Source organism: Arvicola amphibius, chromosome 9 (assembly GCF_903992535.2).
Source record: "Arvicola amphibius chromosome 9, mArvAmp1.2, whole genome shotgun sequence".
NCBI classification, from domain to species: domain Eukaryota; kingdom Metazoa; phylum Chordata; class Mammalia; order Rodentia; family Cricetidae; genus Arvicola; species Arvicola amphibius.
Genome location: NC_052055.2, coordinates 100328327 through 100341015, shown reverse-complemented (window position 1 = coordinate 100341015; position 12689 = coordinate 100328327).

Sequence of the window (12689 nt, the reverse complement as noted above, 5' to 3'; positions counted from 1 at the left end):
ACCTAGTCTTATTTAGATTTTTAAGTTTCCATTGATTCTTGTATCTCTCCTTGTTATATATGAGCTTGTTTCTTTAGGGGGATGCAAGGAAAGATGGGAGGTTACAGATGGTCTGTGACGCGAGGAGAGATCCTCCATCCAGGCCCGAGGACTCTAGTAATGAGAAACACCAGTGGGAGTCTGAAGCAGTTTCATTCCCATCAGACAAAGCTTGTCTCTACGAACTTCAAAGATTCTCTGGAATCAGGAGGTCCAGCCCCACCAGAAAGCAGGCTTCATTAATATCAGCCCTGTGCTACAATGACAGAAGAAGGGATCTGGAATTGAGGCTACTTGCAGGGTCACTGAATTTCTGGTGGGGATAAGTAGAAGAGACACATTCAGTGTATGGCTGTGTGACAGCAAAGAATCTGCCTTGACTTCGGGACAACTCGGGTGCGGGAGGGATAGATAGGAACCTTTTCTAAACCCATGCTCATTGGATACATTTCTGTTATGGTAAAATTTCATAACCATGGGGTCATAAGAAAGAACATATCTGGCTCATTTATGGCGTGATAAAAGCCCATGGAGGTGGGACACTGGCAAGAAAGAAGCTGGAAGATTGAAGGCAAAAATGGTAGACTTGAGTGTCACATCCCAACCTCAAGCAGGAAGTAGGGAGAACAGAGAATAGCTTGCTCATCTCAAGACACACTCAGGGACAGCCTTCTGACACTAAGGCTCTACAATATAAAGTTCTCCAAACTGCACCATCAACTGTACTTGAGGATCCATACGTTCAAATGACCAGTCATATCACATATTTTTTCATTTTTTATTGATTTTTATTGAGCTCTACATTTTTCTCTGCTCCCCTCCCTGCCTATTCCCTTCCCTACAACCCTCTCCCATGGTCCTCATGCTCCCAATTTATTCAGGTATTTTTTCCATTTTACATACTGAACACAGTTCCCCATTCCCCTTCTTTTACTTCCTGCCAATTTCCACAAACCTCACCCCAATTCACTCCTCAGAAAGGCCTCCCATGGGGAGTCTGGCATACCAAGTTAAGGCAGAATCAAGACCCTCCCCTGATTCAGGGTTGAGCAAAGCATCCGCCATAGCAAAAGGATCCAAAAATAAGTCCATGCACTAGGGATAAAGTCTAGTCCTACACCCAATGGCCCCACAAAGAGTCCAAGGCACACCACTGTCCCCCACCATCAGAGGACCTAGTTTGGACCCATGCAGGTTCTATAGATATCAGTCCAGAGTCAGTGAGTTCCCACTAGCTTGGGTGAACTGTCTCTGTGGGTTTCTCCATCATAAACCTCACCCCTTTACTCATACAATCCCTCTTCCCTCTCTTAAGCTGACTCTGAGAGCTCAACCCAGTGCTTACTGGGTTAAGATTTTCAGGGTAGAAATTGGTCAAAATTCAAAGTCTGATCTGTTGACAGCTCAGAGAATGGCTGGATTTCATGCTAAGGAATTGGTTTTGTGCTCAGGTACTGGATGGATTTCCTGCACAGAGACTGGTTAGTTTCTGTGCTGAGTTTGTCAGAATAAGAATGCATTCTCTAGGTCTGGTTTCTGGTCTAAAGCGTATTTCATTCACTGACCCTTTTTAACATTTTGACTCTAATATCAGGATCACTGAAGTGGCTCTCATCTTAGGTCTGGCTCTGTTCTTTGGCTGTGATTTCAGAGACAATGGGGTTTCTTTGGCTCTGCTAAGAGAGGGCTTCTTTGGCTGTATCTTTGACTCTACCCTACCCAGAGCAAGTTCATCAAAACATTCCCGTGAATGCCGGTACAGCATTGTGGTCATACCCTTCTGCTCTATTTCACTTCCTCCACTCCATCCCTGTGACTAATATTGGTTCATTTATAAATGCTCACCCTCTTCTTGCTAATATCCACAGTCAAAACCTCATATTTTTGTTTGTGGAATAGACTCCTTGTCTGTGATAATATCTCTAGCTGTAGCTACACTGTGTATAGCAGAAGAGTTCAGGGATCCCTGTGTCTGAGTATGGACTCCACCCCAGAATCTGAACATGTGCTGCTACTCTCTTGTCAGTTTCTTCATGTAAATTATCTCCCGGATTTTTCCTGTGTCTAAGGGCCTGAAAAGGCGTCATTGTGTTATTTGGAATATCTCAGATTTCAAGACAGAAAATTCATAGATATAATCTGCCATTCTGAAGCTACACGAATTTTTTTCTAGCATTGCGTGTCCTACCATTTCCCACAAAATACAGTGGCTTAAGTTGAGCTCAACATCATGAGCAGCCAATGGAAGAGGACATGCTTGGAAAGAATGTCACAATCTTAACATCTCTGCATTCTGGTTCCTGTGGGAATTGATGCTTGCCTGCAACCACCCACATATGCACAGGTGGGTCCTTCAGAAACAACACAGTCTTCTGTCTCATAGCACTTCTGAAGCACACATCCTGCATTCCTTGAAACATAGCAACATAGTTCAGTTTTTTTCACGTCATTGACATACAGACATGATGCATGTCTGTGACCTACCCAGACATGACAGATGGCTGTCAAGGCCTTCAGAAACAACACAGTGCTCTGACTCACATTATCTCTGAAGAAAACATCCTTCGATCTATGGAACACAGTTCCATAGCACATTTTTGTCTCGTCATCACCATACACTGATTTATGTGGATAGCAACATAGTCCAATTTTTTCAAGTCATTGACACACAGACACAATACATGTGTGTGACCTTCCCAAAAATACACATTGGCTGCCAAGATCCTTCAGGAACAACACAGTGCTCTGACTCACAATATATTTGAAGTAAACATCCATCAATCTATGGAACACATTTAAGTTACATAGAACATTTTTTTTTTCAAATCATTGATACACAATGACTTATGTGGTCATGGAGTATGTTCCAGGAAAAGATCTAGAGATGTTCCTTAGGAAGATAGGCAATCTAAAGAAGGAGGAGGATAGACTAACCATTCATCAGGTTATGTCGGTGGTGAACTTTCTCAAAAAGACACATTGCACATCATGATATTAGAGGATATCATCCAGCATGGAACTGGTAAGGTCAAGCTCAGTGATTTTGTTATGGCCACTCGGCTTGAACAGGGAAAGATGTTGGAGGAGGTTTGTAGTCCTTACTCTATATGGTCCCAGAGAAATTGGCAACAAAACCCTACGATGGTTTGCCAGGTGATAAGTCGAACTTGGGCATTATCCTACATGGCATGGTCACTGGCCACATTAATGTGTAGAAACCACCCTTGATGGCATGCACAGGATCATCACCACTACCATGTGTCCCATTCATTACCATTTGTCAAAACCCTGTCACACTATCATTGCATGATTACTCATGGTCCACACCTGGTAAATGCTAATAATAAGTCAACGTGTGCAAGAACATTGGCTGGGCCACGTTCAACAACGTGTACCACGTGACAATAAGGAAATCATTCCCAGAGTCATACAGCATATGTACAACATTGGCTATACCTGTGAAAAGATTATGTCATTTCTAACACACAGGCAGAGGCCAAATAATAAACCAACATCAACATCAATATACTCAAATACCAACTGAGCTATGAGGACAGCCATCAGCATGACAAGTCCTGGTTAAATAGGATTCCTAAATGTCCTCTTAGCCTTCCTCTACCTGTGAAGAAAAGAGCTAGTGAGCCAGCATTTCATCAGTGCAGATGCTGGGAAGATTCACTTTCAGAAACAGACAAGGGATGCAGAAGCTACACCAAGCTCCAAATATACTTCTCCCTGGAGGAGACACCCTGTCCACAACTCAGGTGACCAAATAATAAACTAACTGCAACAATCAATATTCTGAAATACAAGTTGAACACTGGGAACAGTCATCAGCAAGATTAGACACTCTGGTTAAATATGGTCCACACAGGTCCCTTTATCATCCCTCTCCTCTTGAACAGGAGAGCAAATGAACCAGCTTTTTAATCAGCATGGAAGCTGAGAAGCGTCACTTGCAGGAAGATTGTGAAGAAAGAGGCAAGGGTTGCAGAAGCCACACCATGTTCCACAGACACTCCAGCCTGGAGGTATGCCTTGTTCAGCACCCACATGACTAAATAATAAACAATAATATTCTCAACTACCAGTTGAGCTATTAGGCCAGCCATAAGCAAGATATCGCCTGATTAAATATGATCCCTAAAGGTCCTCTTAGGATACCTCTTACCTTGAAGAGAGCTAGTGAACCAGGTTTTCACTCAGTCTAGAGGTTGGGAAGCTCACTTTCAGGAAGAGGGTGTGGAGGAAAGAGGCAAGGGACGCAGAAGCTAGCCCATGCTCCACATGGAGTCTGTCCTGGAGTTGATGCCCTGATCGGCACCCAGGCACCAAACTAGCAACAGAAAATACCCTGATTGATAACAACTGAGCTTTAAGAACAGCCATCTGCTCAATGAGACCCCCCTGGTTAAATAGGACGTGTATGCATCCACTTAGCATCCAACTCCCCTTGAAGAAGAGATCTAGTAAATCAGCTATCCAATAGAATAGATCACTTTCAGGAAAAGGGTGTGGAAGAAAGAGGTAAGAGATGCAGAAGCTACACCATGCTCTACAGATTGTTCCCCCCCCCCCTGAACAGCTGATGCCCTGTTCCGTATCTAGGTGACCAAACTATAAACAACAATCAATATTCTGAAATACCAACTGAACAATATGGACAGCCGTCATTACAAGAGGCAGCCAGCTTAAATAGGATCCATGAAGCCCTCCTCGTCACCCTCTCCCTATGAAGAAGAGATGTACTTCAGCGAGAGACGCTATCATAAGAAGGTAAAAGAACAATAATCAGCTCTTCTCATCGGTGCATTTTCTCCAACAAGGATGCATTGCACACCGTGATATTAAAATAGAAAATATCCTTCTTGATGGAGTGGGTAAGGCCAGGCTTTGTGAATTCGGAAAGGCAACTCAATTGCAGAGGTGCAGATGTTGGAGGAGGTCTGTGGCTCTCCTTACTCTATTGGGCCTCACAAATCGTAGCAAGGAAACGATGATAGATTGGCAGGAGATAAGTGGAGCTTGAACATCATCCTATATATCGTGGAACTTGGCCACTTCACATTTGTAGAAAACACCCTTGATGGTGTGCACAAGATCATCACCACCACAGAGTGTCCCATTCCCTACCATTTGTCAAAAGCCTATCACATTATGGTTGCACATGGAATGACACTGGCTGTGCCATATTCAATAACGTACACCACGTGCCACTAAGGAAATCATTCCCAGAGTCATACAGCCTATGTCCTCCATGGGCTAGAAATGTGAAGACACTGTGTCATTTCTAACTCACAGACAACCAAATAGTAAACTAATAGTCACAATCAATATTTTGAAATACTGATTGAGCTGCAGGGAAAGTCATAAACAAGATGAGACACCCTGGTTAAACGTAATCCCTGAAGGTTCTCTGGGCCTCTCTCTACCTTAGTGGGAGAGCAAGGAACCAGCTTTTCCAATCAGTACAGAAGCTGGGGAGAGGGTACAGAAGAGCGAGCCAAGGGATGCAGAAGCTACAATGTGCTCCAGAGATGCTCCAGTGTGGAGAAATTTCCCTGTTCATTACCAGGCACCAAATAATAAACTGACAGCAGAAATCAATATTTTGAAATACAATTGAGCATGGGAAACAGTCATTGACCTGATAACACATGCTGGTTAAATATGATGCATTCACATCCTCTTATTCTCTCTCTCCCATTGAAGGAGAGAGTTAGTGAACCTTTCTTTAACTGTTGTCATGAAACACACAGTACAATGAAAAATGCAAGAGTACACAGCTTTATATACACTTTAGGTGACAGCCATGAGTATCCTTTCTTCACCATCACCAACCATAACATCACACACACACACACACACACACACACACACACACACACACACACACACACTGTTCCTTAAAGCATCAGCACCATCACCTCTGCTCCACATGTACTACTATTGCTCAGGCACTGCTGGAGACAACCCTGGTATTCTACATTGATCGCCATGTGTCAGACCCTATTATAGTACACACTTTGCAAATGCTGCCACACAACATACAATGCTGTATTCATAAGACACTGTAGAGGACCTCCCTGAAGCTCCCACAGAGTCATCTCAGTATCAGGGGCTGTGCACTCTTTAGGACTTATTATGACACCCCCTAATCCCGTTGTCAAATTCATGAGTGCTCTATTTGTTATCAGGCTGCCTGGACACTCCTTCCATCACCATGGCAGCCTGAAACACACTCTTTGATTTCAGGGCTTGCTTACCACCTACCTGAGCCCTTATGCAATACTGTGTATCATATACATCTGCACTCTACAATCCTGAGCCTCAGATTGTGTCTAACATCAGGCAAGGCTCAGTGTCTCTTACTACACCTCTGTTAACTGCCCCAATACACTGCTAATTTTCAGCCATGCTAAATCCCCTGTACCTGACTAGTAGAGTATGCAGGCAATAAAACAGTGAGAGGCTAGGTAAAGATTGATGCTTAGCATTGTATGCATGCCTGCATTTGCATAGAAATTGCAATAAGGCCCTGATACCTAGAGGATTGTATTTGGAAGGGGCGTGCATGTCAGGTAAGTCCTAACCTAAACGTATATGTGGATTGTGGGCTGTAGGTGTCCATCAGGACTTGACACGTAGTAGTTTGGGGTTATGTGGCAGATCTAGCACAGCACAGCCTGGTACCTTGCAATCAATGTGGGGAAGGAGGAAGGTGTTGGTTCTGCATGGGTTGCATCCAGCAATGGCTGTGGAGCAGGGCTGGGGAGTGTGCAGCCCTAGGATTTCCGGGCTCCAGAAGCAGCAACATGGAGACTCACCAGCTCCTGAAAGTCCTATATAATTCCTTTCTTCAACCTCCTCCTCCTCCTGGGCTTAGAGAAAAGCTGACAGTCAGAGATGTATGTGACCCCAGCTTTGGAAAGTTATCACTCTGCTTCCGCCCCACATCCTTATGCAGTAATCTTGGGGGTTGCATGGGTGTAAAGGAGCGGTGCACAGAGCACATCTGCCTGTCTGCCTGGACACCACTGACACTGCTAAGCAGTAACCACCATCTTGGCTTAGAACAGGAATTTGTCCTCTCCTGGGGTGCGTCAGAGACCAGGCTCTCTCTAGATGTCCTGAGGAGTTGTCTCCTCAAGCCGTTCTCCAGTCTATTTCTTGGGCGGTGGCTGCAGAGCTCACATGAGATCAGTTCATCTTCTGTGGGTGTTTCCGATCTTCCTGCTTATGAGCAGAAACTTGTGTAGGCCTCTTCTGTAACTGTTACAGGAGCATCGTAGGGTTTGGATCTGGGGCAGGTGTAACATTTGAGATTGAGTTGAGTTTTCTAACGGGTTTTCTATTGATTGCTTTTGCATAGTTATCCTGCAGTCCTTGGAGGGCAGTCCATTTTCACTGCCTTGCTTTCCCTGGATGCCACTGAGAAAATTAGCTGACATAATGTGGGTAGGTCTGTCACTTTAACAACAGTGACAGACGCTGAGAAACAGGGGTGTCTAAGAAATGATATTCCTTTATCTTCTCAGACATCCTAAACTCTTCTGAATGTCAATTAGAATAAATTCTCTTGGAATTCTACATCAGTATTTCAGTATTTGTTCATTGTTTCTCCAAGACAAATGACTTGTTCTACAAGTGGAAGACCTAAAGTACACATGTGATTGATGGCCTGGAAAAGGGGTCCCTGGACAGTGCCCTTCACAGGCAATGTTGTCCCGATTCTTTGCAAAGAGGCTCATTAGTTCCCACCTGCTCTACTGGGGCACTTTCTCGATCTGCTCAAGCAGGTTTCCCGGGGCATCTGTCAGAATAGAGAGGCATAGGTCACCTTTCTGCACTGTCAAAATATGGACAGCATCGAAGTGGAACAAGGATTCCACAGTAAAACGTCCCCTGGGAGGCTTCCACAATTTGATCCTCCTGTCACCACCAGAATTTGCTGATAATTGGGGGGGGGTGTGTGTCTGTGATTGGATACTGCAACAGAATTCATTTCATTGCCCTACCCAGGATGTCCTCCTGAACCTGTGGGGAGCTTCTGAACTGAGAGCTCAGGAAAGGGCCTGCTAGTTTTCCAGTGAAAAGAGAGAGCTCTCCTCCATCACTAGCTCTAGTGCTGAGTGTGCACGTCCTTAGGTCAGAATTCCCCGGGTGTGTGTTTCAGGATGTGACCAGGCACCTACAAGAGAAGGAATATTAGAGACCAATGTAAGAAGTGGCTAAGATTCCACATACCCAAAGCTCAAGAATTCTGCCCTAGGAGATAATGGCAGGTTTACTTTTAATGCAGTTCAGGGACTAAAGAGATGTGTACAATAATACCCATTGCCTTCCAATGTGCCCTTCCTTGGCCAACATCATTATGGTCTCTTCATGGACATCTGCCTGCAGGGAGTGATGTCCTCTGGCTACACTGCTACTTTGCAGGAAGGAGGGTTTGAGAACAAAGAATTAATTGCAGCTTCCATACAACATGCCTAAACACAGGCATTTTGCTTGCTGTACCCCATCTCACTTACACTTGCCTACATCAGACAGGACACATCCTTGGTGAAAATGAGCATCCACAATAGAACAAGTCCTAAAGAGCCTGAAGATATTAGGAGAGAAAGGACGGGAACTAGAGATCTGGAGGTGACCTATGAGACCACAAGGAATCCAACATTACCAATATGGTCATCATAGCTCAGTCAATAGGTCACTGGATGAACATTAATCAGTTTCCAAATCAAATATACTTTGTCCAAAAGAACATCTCAAAGTATCAGCTTTGTCCTCTGCACGATGGATACTTGAGGACAGCTTTGGGGATGATGTGTGTTCAGTTCCTGCTACAAATAGCTGGTACTGAGTGCACCTGTCCCTGCTCCATCCAGCAGACCAGCAGTGACGGATGGAAGAGTTGGGTGTGGAGTCCTAGTTTTTAGCTGACTTCTATTCTCCCAGGTAGGAGGCAACATGGCTCCCTGAGTAGAAGGGACACACAAAGTCCCCAACAGACCCAAGAAATTTTTCAGTATAAACAGAAATATACCTCACATCTCTTTATACTGAGACCATCTCCTGGGTCTGGAGCCAGTGATTCTCTTGGGCTGTCTCTCCTGGGAATCACTGACCTGGACATAGCACCTAAGTCTCCCTTCCTAGGCCTTAACTTCAGTAAAGTGCATTAGGACTGAAACATCCCACTGATGTGTAACGATTATGACCACATAAGTAAGAGCCTCAGTGTCTCACGACTGCTTTTCCTTGCAAGGCTGTCTGCATCCTCGTGCTCAATCATCTTCAGCCAATTACAGACGAAGTAGCTGGCCTGTGGCAGAGTGACTGTCCTCCCATACAGACGTAAGAAAATATTCACCCTCTTCTCCTCAAACATTTCCTTCATAGTAGTTTGGGGAGAGAGCGCAAGAGGGCAGAGATGCATTGCTTGTCATAACTTATCCCAAAAATCCCTCCGAATCCATTCGTCTGTTGTCTCTCACTATGCCTTTACCCCTCTGCATCATGAGCCCAATAACCACCTTCCTGGAATTGGAAAGGGCGGCTTTGGCAGCATATGCTTATTTGTCTATAGATCAGTGTCAAGGGTAAACAGAGAACATAAACCCATCTCATACAACAGTATTAAATTCAGTAGTTTCAGTGATACCTTCAGCATTTGAGACCCACACTGGAGTCCTCACATACAGTCCTGCTTGGAGAGTTTCCATGACAACCCATAGCCAACTTTGACAGGAGACCTCCCAACCAGACAACCGGGCTGGAACCCCAGCTCTATGGTCAAGGCTTTCTCTAAGCCTGACCATTGAAGTGGGGTATGAATAACATGTAGTTCCCAGATGCTGACTGACTCGTGTATGCACTGTGTCCAGGACAGGCAGGCATCACCCACCTTCCAAAGTGAGGCAACCTCCCAGCATCCCACCCACACTCCCACCCATTTCTGTTTACCTTGCAGTCACTGTCCTGTCAAGACACAAATACGGTTCTGGTAAACATCACAGAGTAACTGGTCCTTTTTCCAGCATCTAGACTGAACCAGCATGCAGCGGGACGGTGTCTCCTGTGTTGAGAGCGACAAAGGGATATAGGCAGGATGCAAACACAACAGCAGGCCTGGGAGGAAGACGGTGGAGGGGATTCACCTCTCTCCCAAAGTGTCAAAACTTTCCTTTGGACCTGACCTTGATATCAAAGACAGATGAATGAGCTTTGCTCTTCTGGGTCCATGAAGACTGGTCCATAGGTTCTTCTAATTCCCAGGCAGCTTTTGTGGGGTTTTGCACAAGGCTCCACTCTTAGAACGATGCTAGGAAAGGCCATAAGTGGGACATATATCATGTTTACTATGTGTTCCTCTGGAGAAGCCTGCGGTAGAGGTTTTGTCTCTTTTTGTGCTGGACTTCTCTGTAGTAAAGCACACTGCCATCTGGACTCCCTGCAGGGCTCTAGATCTGCCTTCTCAGTCACACCACAAAAATACCCACCTCGGGTCTCAACCTGCAGAGAGGCTTATCCCTTACAAAGATCCTTACGACATACTCAGGACCCTTGGACAAGAGACCTCTGCTGAGGTACAGCTGGCCTGCCACCTCCACACAGAGGTGCGAGTTGCTGTGAAGATCCTGGTAAATGGCAGGACACATGACTACAGCAAATTAAAAGAAATCAACATCATCAAAGTGCTGGACCAGTCAAACATCATCTAGCTGTGCCACATCATCAATACTAGAGACCATTAATACATAATGGAGTACGCACCAAAGGGAGATCTGGCAGGCCACATTGAGAAAGTGGGCTGTCTGCAGGAAGAACACCCCAGCACATCTTCACTCAGATGGTGTGTGCAGTTCACTACAGTCATGAGAACAGCATTATACATAGGGTCATAGAGAATCAGAGAGGCTTATCACTTAAATAGGATCCCTAAATCATACTCAGGACTCCTGGAAAAGAGACCTTTGCTGAGGTAAAGCTGGCTTGTCACTTCCACACAAAGGTGCAAGTCGCTGTTATCCTCGGAAACAGTAGAAAGAATGATTATAGTGACATAACAGAAATCCACATCTTCAAAGAGCTGGACCAGGCAAACATCATCTAGCTGTTCCACATCATCAGTACCAAAGAGCACACCTATATGGTGATGGAGCATGCTGTTCATGGCGATCTGGTGAGCCACACTGAGAAAGTGGGCTGTCTGCAGGAGGAGCAGGCCCAGCAAACTTCACTCAGATGGTGTGCACAGTTCACTACAGTCATGAGAACAGCATTGCACACAGGGTCATGAAGGGTCTGTGAGAATCTCCTCTTCAGAGGCACTGCTTTTGGGGTCCATCTGCATTGTCATGTCCTCTCTTCTCTTGCTCAGAAGTTTCTTCATAATTTCCACACCAACTGGACAAAACCAGATGAGAATAATGAGAATTGGGTCAAGGGAAACGTGTATGACTTTCAATTTCTAAGTGGAAAAAGAAAAGATTTGTGAAGCAACAAAAATCTTCTGGGTCACAGAAAAATAAGAATAAACTAAAGTCCAAAAAAGTACCTGGGAAACATTCTGAAGATGAGAACAGAATGTAAGGAAATGGACAACAAATAACACACACAGACGTAAAAATAGATTACTGAAAAGGAAAAGCAGAGCCCAAAGTGATCAAGAAGAAGACACAGTGGAAGTCTACAGCCAGACAATGGTGCTGTTACAGAAAAACATAGCTAGACTCACTGGAATCATGTAGAAGTATTTTTGGCACAGAACAAGTTGTTTTATTATGACATGGAGATAGCATATCTATTCTGAAATAATTTTGAAGATAAAATTTGTTAGTAAATATATATAAAACCATTTCATTAGCAGTCTTGGGAATAGATTTTGCAACCTTATTCACTATTATAGTTCTCAATAACTGGAACAATAGAAATCATATAACCATGAACACTTGGGATACTTTCTTAATGAAATTATAGATTACAAATAGTAACAGAATCAACAAGCCTGAAGAGATAACTAAATCAGAGCGACCAGAAAGATCACGATGCACAGTTTAGCAGATGCTGTCTATGCTGAGGGAAAGGAATGCAAATTATTAATATATTTGTTACATGCCAAGAAATCCTTTCCATTCCAAGATTCTAAAGGAATCGTCACAAAGCTTATGCTATCAGAATACCTACTTTTCCTGTTCCCAAACTGTATATTTTACTAGAGATAATTTGGTGAATATGATGATATCTCACTTGTTAACACCATAGTGAAAATCATTTTTAAATAATGTAGAACACCATGCTTCAATAGTTAGTAGTCATTTGCTTTCATGCTAACTCAATTCATGAAACATTTCTCAGAAATCCATATTAATCATATATTATAAGTCATAAGTACATTTATAATTTATTTTGAATTTTCAAAATTTTTTACTTTAATCTTTTAATATTTGTGACAATTTCATACATGATTATTCAATTTACATTCTTTTCTTCTACTGCTCTTTTTTAAAATCTGACAATGTTTCTCCTCAGGGCAGATGTAACAGGCATGATGTTTCTTGATAACATGATGTCATGAAGCCAGTGTCCCAATGTCCCCCACTCCCACTGTTAGGAATCGCACAATAACATCAAGCTACTCAGCCATA